Raw genomic sequence first — 24,243 nt, 5'->3', positions numbered from 1 at the left:
GATTTGCATAATTTTACAAGTAGAATTAGTATCATTTTGTTATATTCACAATACAATGGGGAAGGGTAGAGGGAGATAGAATTTAGAACTCGAAATTTAAAAAAAGAACATTATAAACAAATAACATAACTTTGTGTGAAAAAGAATAGAGTCCCTGGCTAAATATTTAGCTATTTAATTCTGGGAATGTTATTTTCTGAAAAAATTTTGACAAATCTGGCTTCCAAGTACATTAAGATATTCCCTTCCAAATTAGCCATTTCTTAGAAGTTGTAAATGTTGAAATGATTATGCTGTCTTTATCAAACACTAATGACATAGTTCCTAAATTTAATGTGTTGTAATTGCAGATTGATTAGTATAAACTGAGAGAAAATAAACTATTTTCCATGATATATAAATCATTGAATCAAATGGAGAAAATTATACAGATATAGATTACAAGAAAACAAGAACCAAGAATTAAATGTAAAACAATATATACATATAATTAATATTTTAAAACTTTTTTGATATTTTTTTAGCAATGCGAAAATCTAGAATTTCAAATTTTGGATGTCCTGTGCTCAGTTACTAACATTTCTTTCCTTTTCTTTCTGCCTTTATTTTTTATTTTAAGAAAAGCAATCCAAAACAAAAATATTCATTTAAAATATCCATTACATGCAAGGAATAGTGCTAGATGCTGGGGATATAAAGATAAAAATAAAATCATCTCTTATCTCAAAGCCTTTATATTATCCTTCAGGGAAGAATATAAACATTTTACACAAGTAAACAAATTAATAAAAAGTAATTCCAATAAAGAAAATAATAGTAATAGATCAGAACAGAAAGGTCTCATGGGGGAGGTAAGTTCATAACTCTGATTTGAAGGGTGGAAACTAGATGATATTCAGGAGAGAGAGAATCCTAGATGTGGGAGGATCATATCTTCAAAATAAAAAAGGTGGGGGAATGAAATATTTTGTACAAGGAATATCTGACAGTCTAGTTTGACTATATTGGAGAATCCCTGAATATGACATATAAAGTCATCCTGGAAATGGAAGTGGAAGTCAGATATTAAAATGTTTTAAATCCTACACTGAAGATTATTTTATCCTAGAAGCCTTCTGAATATTTTTTGAGGAGGAGAGGGAAAGTAAGTGATATAGTCACGGTTTTGTTTTAGGAACATTAAATTGGTAGTTAGGGAGAGAATAGATTGGATTTGGCACAGAATAGAATTAGGATGTACAATTAAGAGGCTTTTGCAATAATGTAGTTGACTTTGATATATTTTAGGAAGTATTGAAGTAGAAATTTATTATTTGTTGAAAAAAATAATGGGAAAAATAGAAAGCAGTCTTGCAGAAACTGTGTATAGAACAATATCTCATCCTATATATACTAAGGTATTTCCAAATAGATGTATAACCTAGACCTCAAGAATAACATAATAAAATAGAGGAGTACGAAGAAAACACTTTTGAGATCAATGGATGGGAGAAAATTAATAGTGAAGCAATGCATATATACAGAGGATGACAGAAAATAAAATGGACAATTTTATCAAATAAAACTAAAAGAAAGATTTTGCACAAACAAAATCCATACTGCTAAAATTAGAAGGGAAGCTACTAATGGGAAAATATTGCAGATGTATCTCTGATAAAGAGTTCATTTCCAAGATACAAAAAATGAATTAATATTTTCAAGAATGGGACAATTTTCACAATTGATAAATAATTCAAAAAAGCATGCAGGTAGTTTTCAAAGGAAGAAATCCAAGCTCTAATTAACACACACACACACACACAAATATTCCAAATATCTAATAATTTGAACCATTCAAATCAGAGAAACTTTCTATTTAATAATCATCAGATTGGCAAAGATGGTCAAAAAGGAAAACAGTAAATGGTAAAGGGAGTATGAGAAAATAGATATTTTAATGCATTGATTATAAATTGGTACAACAATTATGCAAAGTAATTTTGGACAGTTCCTCCCAGATTACTATATTGTGCATTCTTTTGACCAAGTGATACCACTACTAGGTCCATAAGCCAAAGAGTTTTAAGAGGGGAAAATATTAAATGTACAAATTATTTATAGCAATTCTTTTTGTATAGGAAAATTACTAGAAGCTGAAGAATTGTGGTTCATTTGAACAGAATTCAGTTGATGCTTTATTTCTTCTATGACTTTTTCTCTAATACTAGTGATATGTATCTTCTTTCACAACACAGGGAAATATGTCTCGTATGATAATACATGTACAATCTGTATCATATTACCTGCTATCTTGGGAACTGTGAAAGGCTGGAAGAGAAGGAGAGCATAGATTTCAAAATGTCAGAAAACAATTATTTAAACAATTATGTAGATATAAAAATTTGAAATAAAAAATACAGCATATGAATGTAATAGATTATTATAATATTTTTAGAAATGCTGAAGACTTGCATAAACTGATGCAACATGAAATTCATATAACTTTCAAGGATTTGAGAACTAATTGATATAATAACCAACCCTGATTTCATAAGATCAAGAATAAATAATGACACCTATAGCACAGAAAGAAGCATATATTTTTTGTAGATGACCAATGCAGGAATATGTTTTGCTAGTTAAGCAATATTTTGTTTTTCTTTCTTTTCTGTAATAAGAGTTTGGGGAGGGAAAATATAGTTTTGTTCATTTAAAAAAGAATTAAAGAGATTGTATAAATGGAAATAAAGGATGGATCATAAGATGGTAGAAGTAGGAAGAAAAAAATTACATTTTAGTATACCCTTTTTGGATTTTTTTTTACAGATAAAGAAACTGCATCTCACAGAGATTAAGTGACAACCTGAGTTATAGGTAGTCAATGGAAGAGCCAGGATTTGAACACAGGTACTAGAACTTCAAACACTACTTTTTCTTTGTACAACTCTCTCTCTCTCATCTTTCATAGTTTTTTTAATTGAGCAAATTTGGGCTGCCTTATTAAGTTTTTACATTTTAAAATTAAAAATAGATTTCAGAGGCAGTAAAAATCTTGCTGAAATCTCTAAAATGAACTTTTAAAAAATGTATTATTTGTTCTTAAAAAATATATTGACATTCTTGACCTTGCTTTTAAATTCTGGGCCTACTTCTATAATTGCCTGCAGGACATCTCCACCTGGATACTACACCACCACCTCAAATTCAAAAGGTTCTAAATTAAACTTATCTTTCTTCCTAAATGTATACCTTCCAATTTTGCTGTAGCCGCATAGGGCATGACCATTCACATCGCCTCAGGTTTGAAATCTTCAATTCAATCTCATATTAGCTACCTGCAAACACTTGAGTACCAGTCAGTCCAAATATTCTTTGTATTTCTGAAATATACTGTTCTTCCATATTAGTGGATTCACCCATAATTTTCCTAAGCCCTAAAAAGTCCATTCTCCCACCTTTTGCCTCTTCAATTGTATCCATTCTTTAAAGTCCAACTCAAAAGCTGTCAGCTCTAAGATTTCTCTGATTTTCCCAGCTGAAAGTTATTTGCTAATAATCTTCATGACCTTGTAGGTCATTTTAGTTCTGCATGTAAGAAGTTTGTATTATTTTATGATATTGAGTTTTTTTATGGGTACTTATTATCTTCCCATTATCTTTCCATAAGAATGTAAGCTCCATGAATGCAGGAGTCAAGTAGTATCTACACTTCTTCCTCATCTTGTGTTTAGCAGGATTCTTTTCAAACATCATGAAATTGATGAATGCTTCTAAAACCTAAATTTAATTTATACTGTACTCAATGACTTCATTCACCCCACCCTTTTCCATGCAGATCAACCTCAGAACACTTTTCATGAGATCTAATGTCAGACTATAAGAACATAAAAATATACATAAACAAAATTAGAAGCTAAGTATAAGACAGAGCCTTGAGGACATCCACACTAGAGGAAGATGTTTCTTGTAGGTATCCAGTTTGCTAACTACTACTCATCCTTAAATTCAGCAGATTTTTTTTTAGTAAAGTAGATATTCAGACATTTAAACTATTCATTTTTATATGTATCTCTCACATGATTATTAAATTTAAAAACAAATTCAATCACATGTAGAAACAATTTTTGACAATTACCTGACATTAAACAATTCAGATTCTCTCCTGCCTTCCTTCCCTCCTTTCACCCCTCACTGAAGAGATAGTCTGATACAACTTATAACAGTGCTGCCGTGCAATACAGATTTCCAGATTCCTCATACTATGAGAGAAGACAGACATTACACTTACAATAAAAAAACTAATAAAGAAAATAAAGTGAAAAGTGGCATGCTTTGATTCGTAATCAGACTCCAAAATTTTGTTCTTTGGCTATGAATAGGATTTTTCACCGTAAATCCTTTGGGATTGTCTTGGAACCTTGCATTGCTGAAATTAGCAGAAGTAGGAGAACACTCTCACATGATCTCAAGGTGAACAAAGTGTTTTTAACTTAGGATGTAAAAGGTCCTTGTTTACCTTGCTCTTAGGAAACTATTATTAATCAAAGAGTAGTCAATTATATATTTTAATTTTATTATTTTTTAATTTTCATAAGCATTTTCCATTTTTATTTATTTAATTAATTAAAAATGTTTTTCTTTGGTTACAAGATTCATGTTCTTTCCCTTCCCTCCTCCCTCCCCCCTCCTGGAGTCAATGAGCAATTCCACTTGGTTTTACATGTGACATTTTAACTTTATTTTTTAAAAAAATCTAAAAGAATTAATAATTAGCTAAATTAATTACAAAATTAACCCTTATTGCACCATTGATATATTATCTGTTGCAACAGTAGATTAAAGGTATGGTATCTATTGTTATATACCCTTCTCTTGGATTAGAACAGTGGTTCCCAAACTGGTTTGGCCTACCACCCCCTTTCCAGAAAAAATATTACTTAGCCCCCTGGAAATTAATTTTTTTAAATTTTAATAGCTATTAATAGGAAAGATAAATGCACCTGTGGCCATCACCGCCTCTCTGGATAACTGCAGCACCCACCAGGGGGCGGTGGTGCCCACTTTGGGAATCACTGGATTAGAATAACAGATCAGGGGATTTGGACATAGCAAGTTTGTTCCTAATAATAATTATTTGGGGTGGATATTATCATAGAATAGTAACTGACAAAAGCATAGCATATTCCTTAAGAGACTCATCACTATAGGTACAGTCTCTTAGTAAGGTATAATCGAAACACGAGATTATTTAACCTCTAGAAATTAACCTAAGGGTGCTTATTCACTGTAGAAAGTAGAAGTTCAAAGGTGTTGTTTAGGACTGAACAAAAAAGTCTCCCAGATATGTTGGAGTTTTTAAGTCTTCTTTAAAAAGTGGTTTTCAGAGCTAAATACAATTCTGAGTATGGCCTACCAGGGTAGAATGCAATATACATATAATTTCTCTTTCTATGGATACCACTTCTCCTTAGAGATAGACTGTGGCAAAGATATCTTTGAATTTAATGTAAAATAAATGAATGTAAAGATAAGTAAATCATTAATATGAAGTTAACTGAAAGTTAAAAGTTAATATTTGAAATGTTTTGAATGTCAATGTGAATTATACCACAAATGCTTATAATAGCCATTTCTTAGTAACAAATACCTGGAAATAAAGGAAATAGCCATTGATTTGAGAATGACTTATTGAAATGACTGTAAAAAATGATGACTATAAAGAATACAGAAAATCACACAAATATATTAAATATTATAAGTAAAAAGAAGCAGGAAAGACATATACATAATTCAGAAATGGAAAGAAAAATTGAACAAATAAAATGATGTGTAATTACAGAGAACAAAATTAGTCCCTGAAAAGAGAGAAGAAGATATACATACCTACCTTATTTGCAAGGGTAGAGAGAGAGGTCAGTGGTAAAATATATTACATATTTACTTTCTCACTACCCACTCCAAATTGAATTTATTGTCAGGTATTTTCTCTTCTATCTTCTCAATATCTCTCACCTGTGTTACTATCACCACCCTTCCCTCAGTCTCTCTGACTTGGTTTATTGCACTAGCTTGCGTGTGTCTCTCCTCTCCTATTCATCCTTCCCTCAAACAAAAAAACAATCTTCAACAGCAAACTCCAGTGGATTCTTATTACTTCTAGGATAAAATCTATATCTTTCTTTATTTATCCTTTTTTTAAAAATTCTAAAACTCTCTGGTCCATTCTTACATCTCCAGTCTTCTCACGCATCATTTCTTTTCCCAGATTCAATGTTCAAATGATACTGGATCGCTTATCATTTCTAATCTATGATACTTCAGCTCCTAATTTTGTTGCATTTTAACAAACCTTCTACATGCCTGGAATGATTTTCTTGCTCTTTGTTTCCACATCCTGGCTTCCCTGACTTCCTCTGAGTCTTAGCTAAAATCCCACAGTGTGAAAGAAGCTTTTCCAGGTCCCCCTTAATGCTAATTCCTTCCTTCAGATTATCTCCAATTCATATTGCCTATGTCTTGTTTGTATAATATTGTCTGCATATTTTTCCCCATCAGACTATGGATTTCCTGAAAGCAGAGACAGTTTTTGCCTTTCTTTTGATGTCCATTGTTTAGCACAGGGTCTGCCAAGTAGTAGGTACTTATAAAATGCTTGTTGACATAATTTCAGACTCTTTTGATACATTGTCTTATTTTGCAGGATAGCTTGTCTTTATTGTCATTGTTAATGGGACTTAGCTCACAGGGGAAAGAAGAGAGAGAAGTATATTTGGAAATTAAAAGGATAGAATAAGAAAGGAAAGAAAAATGATGTAGTGACTACTATGTACCAGGAACTATGCTAAATAATTTTTATAACTATTATCTCATTTGATGCCGATAATACCCTTGCCATGTAGGTGTTATTATTATCCTTATTTTATAGGAGAGGAAAATAGAGTAAGATTTAAATGACAACTATGGAAAAGTGTCTGAGGCAAGATTTGAATTCTTTTTGACTATAAGCCCAGAATTTAGCTACCATCACCGTGCCTCACAGCTGTGCTATTGTATCTTCATTTGTTGTTGATTTTTTTTCAATGTGAGTAGTAGTAGTAGTAGTAGTAGTAGTAATAGTAGTAGTAGTAGTAGTAATAGTAGTAGTAGTAGTAATAGTAGTAGTAGTAGTAGTAGTAGTACTAGTAGTAGTAGTAGTAATAGTAGTAATAGTAGCAGCAGCAGCAGTAGAGGTGGTGGTGGTAGAAAAGAAGAAGAAAAGTCACTCTTCATTCAAAACTTTAGAAACTATCTTGAACTGGGAAAACTATAACAGAGGTTAATATCTGGAAAGAGGGATCTGAAGGCATGGCAATATGAAATTCCCTTCAGAATTATCTTAGTAATAGCAATAACGAATATTTCGGTTGGCATTTCCTGTGGCAATATAGAAATACATTTGCCAATATATTTCTGCAAGTTAATGACTAGGAGTTTTAAAGCAAAATCCCATCATATTTTGTTTTTAGAAAGTTCAGAGTAGTAACCTCAAGCATTCCTTTTTAAAAAAAGCCTGGAAAGTCAAAAAGGACTCTAATTTTTTTCCAGAATGAAATACTGTAGTACCAGCTCAGAATTCATTTCATTTTCTGCTCCTTTAACATGAGGTTGATGCTGCTTAAAGGAAATGAAATAAGGATTGAGGCCAGAAAGCTGAATCCCACTTCCAGTGCCTCTTTCCAGAGATGAAATTGCTGAGGGAATTTTTAATTATCATTGCTTCCTCTCCCAAGTGCCACCAGGTAGTAACTTATCCTTGATATTCAGCCTCAAAACTTTAATGAACACTCAGTGGAATCAGCTCCCTAGCATTTGGCATTAAAAGGTGATCTATGTACTAACAATATGTAGACTTCATGGCTCCTCCTGCAGGTAATTCTTTTAGAAGACCCTTAAATGCTAAGAGAGAACCTAAGAAAGTTTTAGTTTATTATATAAGTAGGAAAATTAAGACAATTCAAGTAAAAAGAGGCAAAAATTATGCAGAGACTATATTGTGTTAGATTAAATGTTTAGTTCAAGAATTTGCAATTGGGGAATATGATAAGGGAATTACAATTCATGAAGTTTTTCAGGTTTTTTTTGCTAGACATTATTTGTTACACACCCCATATGGCTTTGTTCCAGCTTTTTTAAGTATCATTTAAACACACATGGATGCGCATGGATACACACACACACACACACACATACACACACACGAAGATTAAAAAAAACGTTAACATGAACAAGGGAGAAGAATACTAGAAGCGTGTCACTTCAATTATAAATTGTAATAGTCACCATATTTTTTCTCTTTCTCCTGTTCCTATCTCTTCTACAAGAAGGAGATTCGAATGAAAAAAAGAAAAAACGAAGGGGTAAGATGGGGTGAAATATGTGTTTGACAATAATAATGAAGAGTATGAATGGGATGAATTCAGAGGAAAGTAGCAGAATGGATTCAAAAGGAGAATTTGTCAATATGCTTTTGTAAGAAACACACCTGCAATATATAATAATTCACAGAGAGGTTAAAGTAAGAGGCTGGAGTAAAAGTTATTATGCTTCAAGCAATTAAAAAATTCCAGTGTACTAGTCATGATCTCAGAGAAGACAATAGTAAAAATAAATATGGTTAATATTGATAAGAAGGAATCCTATATTATTCTTAAAGTCATCATAGATGATGAGATAATGTCAATACTTCATAATTATATATCAAATACAATAGCTTCTAAGTACGAGAAGGAAAAGCTAATTAAACTGCAGGCAGAAAGAAAAAGCAAAATTATAATAATTATGGGGCTAAGTGTGTCCCCTTCCAAACTAGATAATACTAGCAAAAAAGAAAACACATATAAGGAAGTTAAAAATTCAAATAAAAGTTTTTAAATGCATAGAATGGTTATTTCCAGGAATTTGCTGGAGTTAACTGGAATTAGCTCATAGCAGCTAATGGTTGGTGAGTATTTATATGTTAGAAACTGGGAATCACAACAAATAAAGAAAACATCAATAGTGCTTATTAAAATTAAAAAATGTATGGTACGCACTTTTCTGATAACTGATTTTTAAATATTTTCCAGCAAATCCTGGGTTATGTCTATGGTAAATATTGAATGTGAACAAAAAGGAGCATTTGTAAGGTACGCAAAGAACCTTAATAAAATCAACTATATTTGAAATAATAATAAAAATAGATACATTAGCTCATCTGATAAAAAGGGAAAAACATGTTGTTAAAATAAAAATGAGAACAAAAAAGGAACAAAATGATACTATTTGAAACTATTTTACCTAATTATACACAAAGAAAAGCAATGACTTTCTTTTATAATTCAAAAATTACAAACCATGTTTTTTTAATTATTTAAATCAAAACTCAAATATATTTTTGAGATCTTTCCAGTCTGTTAGGTTTTAAAAAAAAAGAATGATTAGGATCATAAAGCCTTTAGATCATGTTCTCTCAGGTCCAATTGACAACTGTCAATGGAATAAAGAAATCCTGCCTCTGATAAATGCTGAACCTGATCACTTAGGCAAATGGGTTAATCTCTCAGTAGTTTCTCTTGTGCTTTTTTTTCAGAATAATTATAGGTACTTTTGACATATGCGGCTACTGAACACAATCAAATCCTGTAGTTGCTCTGCCAATCTTCTATTTTTCTCCTTTATGTTTAACCAGTATATGATAGTAGATGGATGATAAGTTCTGGACCTAAGAAGATTAAGATTCAAGTAATACCTTTCTCACAAATTAGCCTTTTTTTCCCCCAAACCCTCAACTTCTGTGCATTGGCTCCTTGGTGGAAGAGTGGTAAGGGTGGGCAATGGGTATCAAGTGACTTGCCCAAGGTCACACAGCTGGGAAGTGTCTGAGGCCAGATTTGAACCTAGGACCTCCCGTTTCTAGGACTGACTCTCAATCCACTGAGCTACCCAGCTGCCCCCTAGCCTTTATTTTTTCAACTAACAATTCATTTTATCTTTCAGAGCTTCCAGGAAATGTCTAAAATAAATTGTTGTAGGCAAATAAATGATTTGCATTTAATGAAAATAATTTCTGACTTCCCTACTTTATGTGACAAGATCAATATCCCCAGGCTTGACTTGAAATTTTTGGGGCAGTTTTTCCTTTTAAAATTATTGAAAATAACCTTGAGACTTGCTTGACTCTAGGTGTAGATTTCTAGATTTTTTTTTATTACAAAAGGAGCAGGGTATGAGGCACGAACCTCTTCCTGAGGCTTCCAACTAGCAAATTAGAACCAGAACAAATACTGACAAGCCTGGTTCAACACAATCCAGTTTGGCCTTATTAGACATGATCTCCTGTACCAAGTGTTTCTTCTAAAAATGAAATCTGAGATCTGTTCCACCTACCTTACTCGCTACTTCCTCTACCTCTTCCAAAAAAGAGATGCTTTTGTAAATATCTGTTATATTCTGTATATAGTCTTTCATTAAATGCCCTCTGTGTTAAGAGCATCAGTGAACAATTCTACTAGATCTGAGACTTTGTATTGAAAAAGATAAGGTAGAGCATGAAGCTCTTGTATTAAATCTGTTGTGAAGAGATGAGGACAAGACAATTATATCCCTCTGAAAGGAAAGTTCATCTGTTTAAGAGAGATGACAAATATAAAGATTAAAATTAATACACAATAACTAAATATTATATTTTATAAAGTTTATTAATAATAATTAAAAAAAGCTAGCTAACTGAGCCTCGTCAAGAAAGAAGAGAGAGAGCAGGAGGTGTTACAGAACTTATAAACAAACAACATCAACACACATGTAAATGGGAAGGAAAAGGATGCTGGATAATACAGAAAGAAGTTCTGGGGAACATAGTTCAAAAGGTCCCAAATTCTCTAACTATACACAAACAACAACAGATTAGATATATGAATTGAATTTTTGTGTGTGAGGAATCCAGGATGAATCCATGTTCATAAGCTTCAGTGACTGAAGGAATGGTGGCACCCTTGAAAGTAACAGGGGGCTTGTAAAGAGGAGAGAGTCTGGGGGGGGGTAGGTTGATTTGTTGAATTCAATAAATATGCAGGATATCCAGTTCAAGTTGTCCAATAATCAATTGTTCTCCAAAAAAGTTTCATGATTCAAGACTAAAATTTAGGCAAAATGTCATGGCTGAATAAATAGTTCTGAGAATGTCTGCATTGAGGTGATAATTGAACCCATGTAAATTAATGAAATTACCAAACACACTTAGTATCAACCCAGTACATTAGAGAACTTATGTCCCTTAATATTAAATCAAAACAGAGCCAGAGTTTTAACTAGGGTGCTCCAGTTATAAGTTTGGATTCCTTTCCACTGAAACATGCTATGTAGCATTGAACATGATGAGTGACATAAGCTTGATCTATATCCCAGGATAAATAAAATAAATGTATCTGCATGATCTTGCAGCAATATCACTTTGCATTCATTTCCTAGAAATTACACTGTAATATCATTCATAAGTCATATCCAACAAAATGAGATTTCTCTCTAAGTCTGGATCATCTAGGAGATATCCTTCACTAGGATGATGTTGTATGAATTCTTTTGATAGAATATCACAGTTTAAGAATCCATAGCTATTTTAAAAAGTCACTGTAAGGCATTCTAGTTAACAGGAATCTATTTTCTTTCATATAAAAATTAACAGTTCTTAAGATCTATATTTTTTCAGTCTTCATGGGACTTGTTGCATTGGAGTCACTTTCTATATAAATATACCCACAAATAAATGCATACTTATAAATTATATATACACACATATATGAATTTGTATATTTACATATGCACATATGTATATGTGTGTATGAGTCTATCTATAAAAGGTTAAAATATCAGAGTTACTTTATTATTCCCAGTCAATGGTTTCAATCAGTTATTCCTCAGGAATTAATCTGAGCTTTTTTGGTGAAGATATTACAATGCTTTGTCATTTTCTTCTTCAGCTCATTTCACAAATGAGAAAACTGAGGCAAACAGGATGAAGTGACTTGCTCAGGGTCACACAGCTAGGAAGTGTCTGAAGTAGGATTAAGCTCAGGAAGATGAGTCTTCCTAAACTTCAGGTCTGGCACTCTATCCACTGTCCCACCTACCCACCCTGGGTTTACTTACATGCTTTAACTAGAGTTTCATTAATCAAAATCTTGACCTTCTTGTAGTTTATCTTCTCTGTATGGATTCTCAAATCTTCTCATTATAGATCATTCTGATTTCTTTCTTTTGTCTTCTATTTTAGTCACCTTTAAAAACAACAATGTATTTTATCCAGTAGCAATTACCCTTCTCTATATTGCATAAAACCACTATATTGAATACTTCGACATAATTTCTGATGCATGTTCTATTCTCTAATCCTCCAGAAACCAGTTTTTGGGTCTTCCTAAACTTAGTTTTGTCAAGTTTTTTGGATGGCAGAGATATGTACAGTACCACCACATTTCCCACTCTGAACTTCCCACATTCATTTCAGGCTCATATTCAAATTTTAGCATCTCTTCACTACCACAGTGGCCTCTATCAGAGTAGGATTAAAGGTTTTTGACAACACAAGTACACAGAATGCATCCAATAGGATAATTATATGACTTTCATTTCAAATTTAATTCTACTTAACTGTCGCTTTTTTAATTAAAAAATTAATTATTTAAAAATGTTATTTAAAATATCACTTAGACCATTTCATATAATTAAATATATCATTCATGATGCCAGATAGTTCATGCTTTATTTCCAGGCTCTTCTTATATGACTTTAGCGAGAACTATAGCTTGGTTGTTATTATTATTATTATTATTTTATGATATCTCTGTGTACATTATAGAGCATGATTTACCTCTCCCTGGATCCTCCATTATCACGGGATTGAGTCATTCGTGTTTCAGAAGCATGGCAAGGATACCTTTTGCTTCATTGTTTTTAACATACGAATCTTCCAAGGTTTCATCTAGCCTCTTTTTATTTCAAACATCCTATAAAGATAATTTGGACAGAATAGATCCACCTTAAATTTTCACAGATGGAATCTCCAATTATTCACTTATGCTTCGACAGATTGATTATCTGGATTACATGCCATCTTTCCTTTCTAATTAGTTTTTTCCTGTTCCATAGGCCATGCAGCCTTCCCCTTTCAGCTTGATGCTATTCATTTTCTTATGATGTGTTTGAAGCTCACAGAAGAGCTAACCAATTAATTAGTCATACAGAAGTAAGAGTTTCTTTTGAGTGCTTTTCTGTGATATAAGACCTCAATACAAGTACACTAGAAAAAAGCAGATACAGAAAGATAAAGAACAGAAAAAAGAAAATGAAGTAGGCAATTATAACACTAATGTTAACATGGCAAATAGATAACTCATTAAAAAATTCAATTTAAAGAATATTTATTAAGTGCCTATTTGTTCCTCTGAGAAAAAATATAAAATTTATGTGAAACATAGTCCTTGCTCTTTTAGGGTTTGTAGACTAAAAACTTGTATGTATATAAAGAGATATGTTATAATCACTATGTGTATAAATATATACTTGTGTATCATGTACACACATACACATACTATACATATATGTATATTTATGTATGCACATGTATATATGTACATGTGTGTGCTCTACAGTGTTGTGCTGTGAAGTCTTGTCTGTTTGTCACCCTCTGGACCATAATGTCCGTGAGATTTTCTTGGCAAAGACACCAAACCAGTTTGTCATTTTCTTCTCCAATGGATTAAGGCAAATACAGGTTACATGATTTGCCTAGTCACACAACTAGAAAGTATCTGAGGGCTTTATTTGAATGCAGGTCTTCCTTACCTGAAACCCAGCACTCTCTCCACTAAGCCATCTTACTAACTTGTGCTCCAAATTATAAAATAGTAATGTAAAATAGTAAACTAATATAAGATAAAGCTAATAATAAAATGATAATACAGGAAAAATACAAATCAAAAGAATTCAGAGATTTCATATCATCCCTAATTAATTTGCAAAAATGATATGGCCAATATTTTAAGGATGGCAGGATTATAGTTATACAGGAGTATTGTTTAGTGGAGTTATGATTCATTTAACTCTTTTGGGAAACAAAGTGAAGTTATGTAAATAGAATGGTGATGAATCTATATGCTTTTACCATTGATAAAAAGAAAGTAGTTTCCACATATGCTAAAATATTTATATCATCACCTTTTGTGGTAAAAAGAAAGAACTGAAAAATAGTGATGTTCCCTAAGTAATAATTTGCCAACTGTGGAGCCCTAGTTTAATAGTATTTTGTATGATGTAAATTTTGAAAAATGTGATAAGAGGTGCATAGAAGCATGTATTTGATCTAAAGTATAGTGAAGTAAGCACAGACTATACACATACACAATTAAGATAATTCCAATGTGACCTATTTAAATTCAAACTTGAAATGGAACAGAATAAAACAACAGACATTAACATAGAGCACTGGCAATTCACAATATTCAGATATTATTAATAGAGTGGGATGTATTTATATTTTAATAATTCATTAAAACCACTTATTATCTCAGGTTTTTCAGTTATTCTCCCAGAATCATAAAAAATGTCTTTTTAAAATCATCTAGTCCAACATCTTCATTTTACAATCAGAGAAACGGAGGTATCGAGCTATCCTTTGCCCAGGGTCACATATATGCTTATATGAATCAGAATTTGAATCCGGCTCCTCTGAAGACAACCTTAGGGTTTTTCTTCCTTTTACTGTATTCCTTAAATAAAACAAATAGCCATCTATGTTTATTCCTGTAATTTATTTTTAGTTATTTATTTTTATATATATGGGAATTTCTAATGCTACATAATATCATAAGGTTTAAAAACCAATACTCTTGTTTTACCTCTGATCTTAAAAGAACAGCTTCTAATGTTTCTACTTGCACACAATTATTATGATTGTTTTTAAATATTTTTGATGAAACTAAGGAAAGATCTTATTCCTTTGTCTTATCTGTTTTAGAAATAGAACTTATGTATCAAAATAAATTTTATTTAAAAACCAAATGAATTAATGAAAAAAATTAAAAGTAAATTGGTGGGGGCAGCTGGGTAGCTCAGTGGAGTGAGAGTCAGGCCTTGAGATGGGAGGTCCTGGGTTCAGACCCGGCCTCAGCCACTTCCCAGCTGTGTGACCCTGGGCAGGTCACTTGACCCCCATTGCCCACCCTTGCCAGTCTTCCACCTATGGGACAATGCACCGAAGTGCGGGGGTTTATTAAAAAAAATCCTAAAAAAAAAAAAAGTAAATTGGTACTTCATCTTCAAAAGCTGATATAATTTTCTGATTTTTGTTATTTTGTTTTCAAAACGATCTATCATATTTACAAATTTCATTTATTTATTTATTTATTTGTTTGTTTGTTTATTAGATTTAAATATTTTACTTTTTAAGAAAAATTTTCCATGGTTACAAGTTTGTTGTTTTTACTTTCCTGTTCACCCCCCCTTCAACCCTCCTTCCCCCCATATTCAAAGCACATGTCCACTGGTTTTAACATGTGTGATCAGTCAAGACTTATTTACATATTATTGATAGTTGCATTGGCGTGGTCATTTAGTGTCTACATCCCCAACCATGTCTGCATCAACCCATGTGTTCAAGCAGTTGTTTTACTTCTGTGTTTCCACTCCTGCAAGTCTTCCTCTGAATGTGAGTAGTGTTCCTTTCCCTAAATCCCTCAGAATTGTCCTGGGTCATTACATTGCAGCCAGTAGAGAAGTCCATCACATTAAATTTTACCACAGTGTATCAGTCTCTGTGTATAATGTTCTTCTGGCTCTGCTCCTTTCACTCTACATCAATTCCTGGAGGTCTTTCCAGTTCACATGGAATTCCTCCAGTTTATTATTCCTTTGAGCACAATAGTATTCCATCACTAGCATATACTACAATTTGTTCAGTCATTCCCCAATTGAAGGGCTTACCCTCGTTTTCCAGTTTTTTGCCACCACAAAAGTGTGGCTATAATCTATGATCTCTTTGGGAGTACAAACCCATCAATGCTATGGCTAAAGAAAACTATAAAAAAATTAGGTGAACATAGAATAGTATACCTTTCAGATCTATGGGAAAGGGAACATTTTAAAACCAAGCAAGAGTTAGAAAAAATTACAAAATATAAAATAAATAATTTTGAGTATATTAAATTAATTTAAAAAATTAAAAAAAATTAAAGTGAATGACTTGAATATAAAGAGGGAAAGTATAAATAAGTTAAGTGAACACAAAATAGTATACCTGTTAGATCTCTGGGAAAGGAAAGATTTTAAAACCAGGCAAGAGTTAGACAAAATTACAAAATGTAAATTAAATGGTTTTGATTATATTAAGCTAAAAAGCTTTTGTACAAACAAAAACAATGTAGTCAAAATCAGAAGGGAAACAACAAATTGTGAAAAAAATCTTTATAACAAAAAACTCTGACAGGGGTCTAATAACTCAAATATACAAGGAGTTAAATCAATTGTATAAAAAAACAAGCCATTCCCCACTTGATAAATGGGAAAGGGACATGAATAGGCAATTTTCAGATAAAGAAATCAAAACTATCAATAAGCACATGAGAAAATGTTCTAAATTTCTAATAATTAGAGAAGTGCAAATCAAAACAACTCTGAGGTATCACCTCACACCTAGCAGATTGGCTAAAATGACAGCAGGGGAGAGTAATGAATGTTGGAGGGGATGTGGCAAAATTGGGACATTAATACATTGCTGGAGGAGTTGTGAACTGATCCAACCATTCTGGATGGCAATTTGGAACTATTCCCAAAGAGCTCTAAATACTGCCTGCCCTTTGATCCAGCCATATTTACAAATTTTAATTGTTATACTAACTTTGAATTCTCTTTATATATCTATTTAAGTAATATGAAATTTTTCAAATAGTTTGAGTACATTGTATTTACTATTTGTTTATCAATATTCCTTAGTGTTATTGATCTGACATTTTCTTTTTCTAATTTATCTTTTCCTGTTTTCCATATGTTTCTATGGTAGGATATGCATAGGATGCCTTCTTCTAATGATCTCTCTGAAATATAAGCATATGAGGGTCCTGGTTTCAAACAAACTGTGGGAGCACAGAGACATGGAGAGTCACAATACATGATTTTGTTTTTGTTTCTTCACTCCCCACAAAACACACATACACACAGACATACAACATACATTATGGATCTTATTTATGACTTCTCCACTTTCCTTCTATGCAATTAGTTAAATATACATTATTTTTTGGCTTCTAACTTTTGTTAGCATAAATATTTTTGTTTTGAATGTTGAAATTTTTAGTAAAAATTAATCTATTATTTAAATTCTCAGATTTCTAAGTATATAGTGTCACATTAGAGCTCCTCATGATTTTCTTTTTTTCCTATTTGATGTTTGATGATAAACCCTTCTTGTTTTCAATTTTGATAATCTGGCTTTCTTCTCTCTTTAAAATATTAAATTAGATTCAGATACTAATTGGTGGAACTGTGAGCTGACACAACCATTCTATAGAACAATTTGGAATCATGCCCAATAAAGGACCATAAAACTATGCATATCTTTTGATGTAGCAATATCACTACTAGATATCCTAAAGGGATCAAAGATGGGGGAAAGGTAAAACTTGTAGAATGATATTTATAGAAGTTATTTTTATTGGTGGTGAAGATTTGGAAAACTGAAAGAATGTCCATAATTTGGGGAATGGTTGAATAAGTGGTGGTATATGATTGTAATAGAAGATTAATGTTACATAAAAATGATGAACAGGATGATCACACATACACAAAAGAAACAAACAAAAACAAAAACAAATAAATGTATAAAATGAGGCAAAGTAAAGGAACAGAACCAGAACATTTTACACAATTACAGCAATAATGAATGATGATCAACTGTGCATAACAACTATTATCAGTAATGCAAAAATCAAGAAGACTCCAATAGACTCATGACAAAAATTGCTACCCACCACTAAAAAAAGAATTTAATGGAGTCAGATTGCAAATCAAAACATAGTGTTTTTCACTTTATCTCCATTTTTTTTCTCATATAAGCATTTCCTCATATAAGTGTTTTCTTTCACAAAATAACAAATGTGAAAATGTATTATACAATAACACATATGTGACCTATATTGTGTTACCTACTCTGTCGGGAGAAGTGGAAGGAGAGAGAAAACATGGATCACAAAATGCCAGAAAACAATTACTAAACTTTTTTTCAACACGTAAAAAAAAGAAAAATATATCAAATTAGTAAAGTATCTAATCTATTAGTCTTTTAAAATAGCTCTTAGTTGTACTTTTTGTTATTAATTTTTATTTAGTATTAAATGGTTATCTAGGAAATGTGTTTAAAATGAATTTCTAAGCTTATTTTAGAATTATTAATTTGTTGTTTTTAAATGTTTGATAAGATTGGAGTGAAATGCTTTTTTTCTTTAGCTAAAGAAAGAAATACAAAATAAGAATTTTTCCTAACGAATTGTTTCAACTAGACCCCATACAATTAAAATACCTTCAATTATCACTTATAAAGCACACTCTATGCCTCCTTCTAGGCACTTGACTTAAAAAAGGTAAAAAGTGAAAATAGATACAATCTTCAAGATTCTAACATTCTACCAAAGAGAAAAAAACACATCTCTAGACATGTAAATATAAAATACATATAAATTAAATGCAAAGTCATTTATAGGGAAGGAATGACTCTTGTATAAAAGTAGCATAAAGAGAGCTAGGAATTGGCTAGAGGGAGAGATGAGGACTGAAATCATAGAAGTATTGTAGAGGGTCTTTGTAAAGACATGTAAATAAGGGATAAAATAACATGTATCTAAGCATGTAAGGTAAAGAATAGATGTATTGGTGCAACCTTTCATCCTCCCTCTCCACCTTTTTCCAGGATGAAAAGGAAGGGAATACAGAAAAATTCTCCCAGTTCAGGCAGACCTGGCCAACAATATATGCATACCTATGGCTATTTATGGAATTCAACAATTAGAAGTTTGGATAGAATATTGATTGCATGTAGTATTATTTAACTTTAAGTGGACAAGTAAAAAAACAACAACAAGAACAAGAACAACAAAACTGCTCCTAATCCTGGGTAAATTAAAGTAAAATTTCCATGATGCATACCAGTTGTCTTGTATCTGAGAAGCAGATCCATGACACATCCCTTATGGTTGCCTCTATTTTAGGTGTTCTGAATATGCTCCAAACCCCTGTTACAGTAGCACATGACAAATTGTTAGGTTTTTCTTCCTAAGCCAATCTGCCAAACTTGTCTCTTTTAAGTGTGAGCAAATATAATTTCCATTCATAGTTACAATTGTAAATGTTTTTTACATTCCCTCAAAATTGTTTTAATGTCATCTATTTCACGATTTCTTTTAAGGATCAATACTTTCTTCAAATTATATTGCGTGAAAGACTCATATTATTTTTCCTTTTCCTTTTCTTCTTCAGGTCAAGGTCTTATCTTTAGATTTTTACTTTTTTTCTTTTTATTTGAAAATTTAACATTAAAGTTGCAACTTACTTTATTTGAAGCAATTCCTTCAAGTAATCTACTCTCTCAAATCTTACCTTACAGTACTTTTACTGTGATTATTTTTCTATACATTGTTCCTTATTCAAATCACAGTAAGAGTCAAGAAATCTTCATCTCCATATTTGGCTAAATGCTTTTGTGGCCACTCATTTGTTAAATGATAAGAATAAAAGTCTCCCATCTCACCTAGCTTCCTGGAGGTTATTTCACAATTCCTTTCTTCTTTTCATTGCCACTCAAGGCCAAAGTTCATATTTTTTTCTTTTTCATCTTATCTTTAAGAAAGGTGCCTCCCCAAAGAGATTCTTTTTGTAAAATGCAAGCATAAGATTAGCAATGTGTTCTTAAATTTATTTACTTTTATTAAATTGCTACTGCTGCATTTACCTTTGGAGATCTAATACTTCTCATTTGGCAAACAAGAATGCTTAAAAATATTCAATTCTTTTAAATTTTTTCCATCCCATTTCATATTATGTTCAGTTTTCCAGGAAAATATTTATTGATAAAAATATTTTTCTCTTTCAGGATACCAAAACAAATCTTTAGTTTTCTTTTTTTAATCTTGGTTTCCCAGTCCTCACCAATTATAATAATGACTCCTTGCTGCATAATCCCTTAGTCACTTTCAGTTTTTTTTTTTCTTTTACTATGAAGTTTTGATTTTAGTAATCAAGTCTTGATTGGTGCTTTCACTCTGGTAGTGATTTGTGGATTCTATCTACCTCTGAATTACCATTTGGTTCCAATATAACAGAGCAATTTGCCTTTATTTATTATTTTAAAATAGTATTCTGGCTTTTTTGTTTCATCCTACTCTTTTGTGATTCTGTTGATTCCTAGAAATTCTGTCCATACCCTCTTTTTTCAGAGAAATTGATTTTTCTAACAGTTAAATCATTCAAATTTTGTCATTTAAAATTGTCCTTTGATTTTTGTTTGGGTTTTTTGTCATATTGTTGAACTTGTGAGTTTGCTTACTTCCTATTCCACTTACTCCCACTGTGGGTGATCAGCTTTTAATCTGAGTTGTCTATTTTCTTTTCAAGTTTTCATTAAGATTTCTGATTGTACTATGATCTTTTTCCAGATATCTTATTACATAATAAATATACAATTCATAATTTAGGAGTACTTTTTTCAATATTGGGAAATTTCTAGTTATGATTATGGCAAAAATAGAATCTTTTGGAGCTTTAAGCAGGAGAGTCTCTTCTCAACCTTGGAAGCTCTCTTGACCCTGGAAGCTCTGCTCTCTGTGCTGGAAGCTCCACTCTCTACCCTGAGACCTTGATCTCTCTTGGCACCTTTTTCCCATTTTTCCTACCTCCTAGTTTTCCCTAGATCTTCCCTTTCCTAATCTAAGTAAAATCTAGTTATTAAAAATCCTAAAGTTGAGGTTCCAGGTTAAGATGGCAGCAGAGTAAGAAGCAGCTCTTAACCTCTCCTGACCGAAACACACAAAACTCCTCAAGGGGACATAAAAACAAGTCCAGACAAACGGAGGAACCCCACAACAGGGCACAGCGTGGAAGGTACAAGGAATCGAGGCATTTCCAAGCTATAAAGGGGTGAAACAGCTCTCACTAAATCGCGGGCTGAGCAACCACCCCACTCCCACACCCTCTACACACAGCACCTATAGTGCCGAAGCCAGCTAAAAAGACATAGAGCAAGTTTGGGGCACCCATCGAGTCATTGGAAGCTCCGGGGCCTGTTCCTGAGAGCAGCAAGATTTAGGACCCCAAAAAGCTAACAAACGGACACAAAATTTGACAGCGGGAGCAGGGCACCTAGAGCGGATGCAGGGCACAGAGCACAGGTGCAGAGCGTGGGCTCAGAGAGCAGGCAGGGCCGGAGGCATGGGTGGAGGCAGACACAGCCAGGAGCTAAAGCTCTGAAACCCTGAGTGGGGAACCAGTGCAGATGGGTATACGACTGTGGAAGCAGCGCCCTGAGACTTATAAAGAAACCTCTGGCACACGATCAAGCAAGAGGGTCCACCAGGGGACTTGACCGCGGACAGAACCTGAGTGCGAGGATATATCTGAGAAGCTGTTGTGCTAACGATGGCTACCCAGTCTCAGGAAGTTCAGAAGAGAAAGATTAACAACAAGAAAAAGAAGTCTTTAACACTCGACAACTTTTACACAGAGAAAATCCAGACAACCGAGCAAACAGAGGAGGAGAACAAACAAGCATCCGGACCCTCCTCAAATAAGGAAAACTCCTCACAAGCTATGGAATAGTTCAAAACTGAGATTTTGAGGAAAATGGAAGAGACCTGTCAAGAAAATAACAGTTTAAAAGGTAGAATTTTGCAATTGGAAAGTGAGGCTCAAAAACCAAATGAACTGATAAGCAAATTGAACACTAGAAATGACCAGATTGAAAAGGAATACCAGAAGATTATGGCTGAAAATCAAAAGATCATAGCCAAAAACCGAAAGATTATAGCCGAAAATCAATCCCTAAAGGCTAGAATTGAGCAAGTAGAAGACAATGATCTCTCAAGACAACAGGAACAAATAAAACAAAGTCAAAAGACTGAAAAAATAGAAGGAAACATGAAATATCTCAATGAGAGAGTGACAGACCAAGAAAACTGGGCTAGAAGAGACAATTTGAGAATAATTGGTCTTCCAGAAAAACCAGAAATTAATAGAAACCTGGACTCCATACTAACAGAAATAATTCAGCAAAATTTCCCTGAAGTCCTACAACAAGAGGGCAATATAGACATTGAAAGGATTCATAGAACACCTGCGACATTCGATCAAGAAAAGAAAACACCCAGAAATATAATTGCCAAAATCAAGAAGCCAGAAAGAAACAATTCAAATATCAAGGAGCACCAATCAGGATCACACAGGATCTGGCAGCCTCCACGCTAAAAGATTGCAAGACTTGGAATACGATATTCAGAAAGGCAAGAGAGCTGGGCCTGCAACCACGGATCAACTACCCATCAAAATTGACTATATATTTCCAGGGGAAAGTATGGGCATTCAACAAAATTGAAGAATTTCAGGTATTTGCACAGAAAAGACCAGGGCTAAATGGAAAGTTTGATATCCAACCACAAAAATTGAGAGAAACATGAAAAGGTAAATAAGATACAGAGGGGTAAGAAAGAAAACTTATAATTTTTAAATTTGCCTCAGTGAGATCTAATTGTCTGTATTCCTATGTAGAGAAATGTTATGTATAATTCTCTGTAGTGAACTCTATTCACTATTATAATATTCACTATTATAGTAATCAGAAGAATAATTCACAGGGTGAGGGTAGAACACTAAATAATCTAAGATGACATGGGGGATGGGAAAGAGGGGGTGAATAGCAGGGGACACCAAGAGAAACTTGAGTGAATAAGAAAATAGGATATTCTATTACACACAAAGAGGGCATGGGAGGGAGAGGGGACAAATACTATTATAAGAAGGAGAGGAAGAGAGCATTAAGAGGTAATAATCAAACCTTACTCTTAGTGTAATCAACCCGGACAGGGAAGAGTAGCTAAACTATCCATTGGGAAATAAAACTCTTATCTAACCCTTCTGAGAAAGTTAGAAGGGATAAACCAAGGGGAGAAGGGGAGTGGGGAGGTCAAAAAAAGGGAGGGGAGAAGAGGGAGGGAATTCATAAGGCGTTTAAAAACAAAAAGAGGGGGAAAAATAAGGGAGGGGAAAGAAAGGGAAGTTAATCAAGGGGATAAGGCATAGCGGCTCAATAGCAAATCACTGATTTAAAAGGAAAAAGTATAAGGAAAAAAGGGGTAGGAAGAGGGGAGGATTCGAAAATGTCAGCAAATGCACAACTGATGATTATAACTCTGAATGTGAATGGGATGAACTCTCCCATAAAACGTAAGCAAATAGCAGAGTGGATTAGAAACCAAAATCCCACCATATGTTGTCTACAAGAAACATTTATGAGGCGGGTGGACATACACAAGTTTAAGGTTCAGGGTTTGAGCAAAATCTTTTGGGCGTCAAATGAGAAAAAAGAAGGCAGGAGTGGCTATTATGATTTCTGACAAAGCCAAAGTAAAAATAGATATGATTAAAAAAGACAGGAAACATCATTACATCCTGATTAAAGGCAGTATAATCAATGAGGAAATAACACTGCTCAATATGTATGCACCAAGTGGCATAGCACCGAAATTCATAAAGGAGAAACTGGCAGAGCTCAAGAAGGAAATAGATAGTAAAACCATACTAGTGGGAGATCTAAATATTCCTCTGTCAGATCTAGATAAATCAAACCGAAAAATAAATAAGAAAGTGGTAAGAGAGGTGAATGAAGTCCTAGAAAAATTAGATCTAATTGATATGTGGAGGAAAATAAATAGGGACAAAAAGGAATAAACCTTCCTTTCAGCTGCACATGGCACATTCACAAAGATTGACCATGTTATACGGCATAGAATCATTGCAAACAAATGCAAAAGAGCAGAAATAATAAATGTAACCTTCTCAGATCATAATGCAATAAAATAATAATTAGTAAGGGCACCTGGACTGGAAAATCAAAAACTAATTGGAAATTAAATAATATGATTCTTCAAAACCAATTTGTCAAAGAAGGAATCATAGAAACAATCAACAATTTCATTGAAGAAAATGACAATGATGAGA

Source organism: Gracilinanus agilis, chromosome 3 (assembly GCF_016433145.1).
Source record: "Gracilinanus agilis isolate LMUSP501 chromosome 3, AgileGrace, whole genome shotgun sequence".
Classification (NCBI taxonomy): domain Eukaryota; kingdom Metazoa; phylum Chordata; class Mammalia; order Didelphimorphia; family Didelphidae; genus Gracilinanus; species Gracilinanus agilis.
This window is presented reverse-complemented; position numbering follows the sequence as displayed.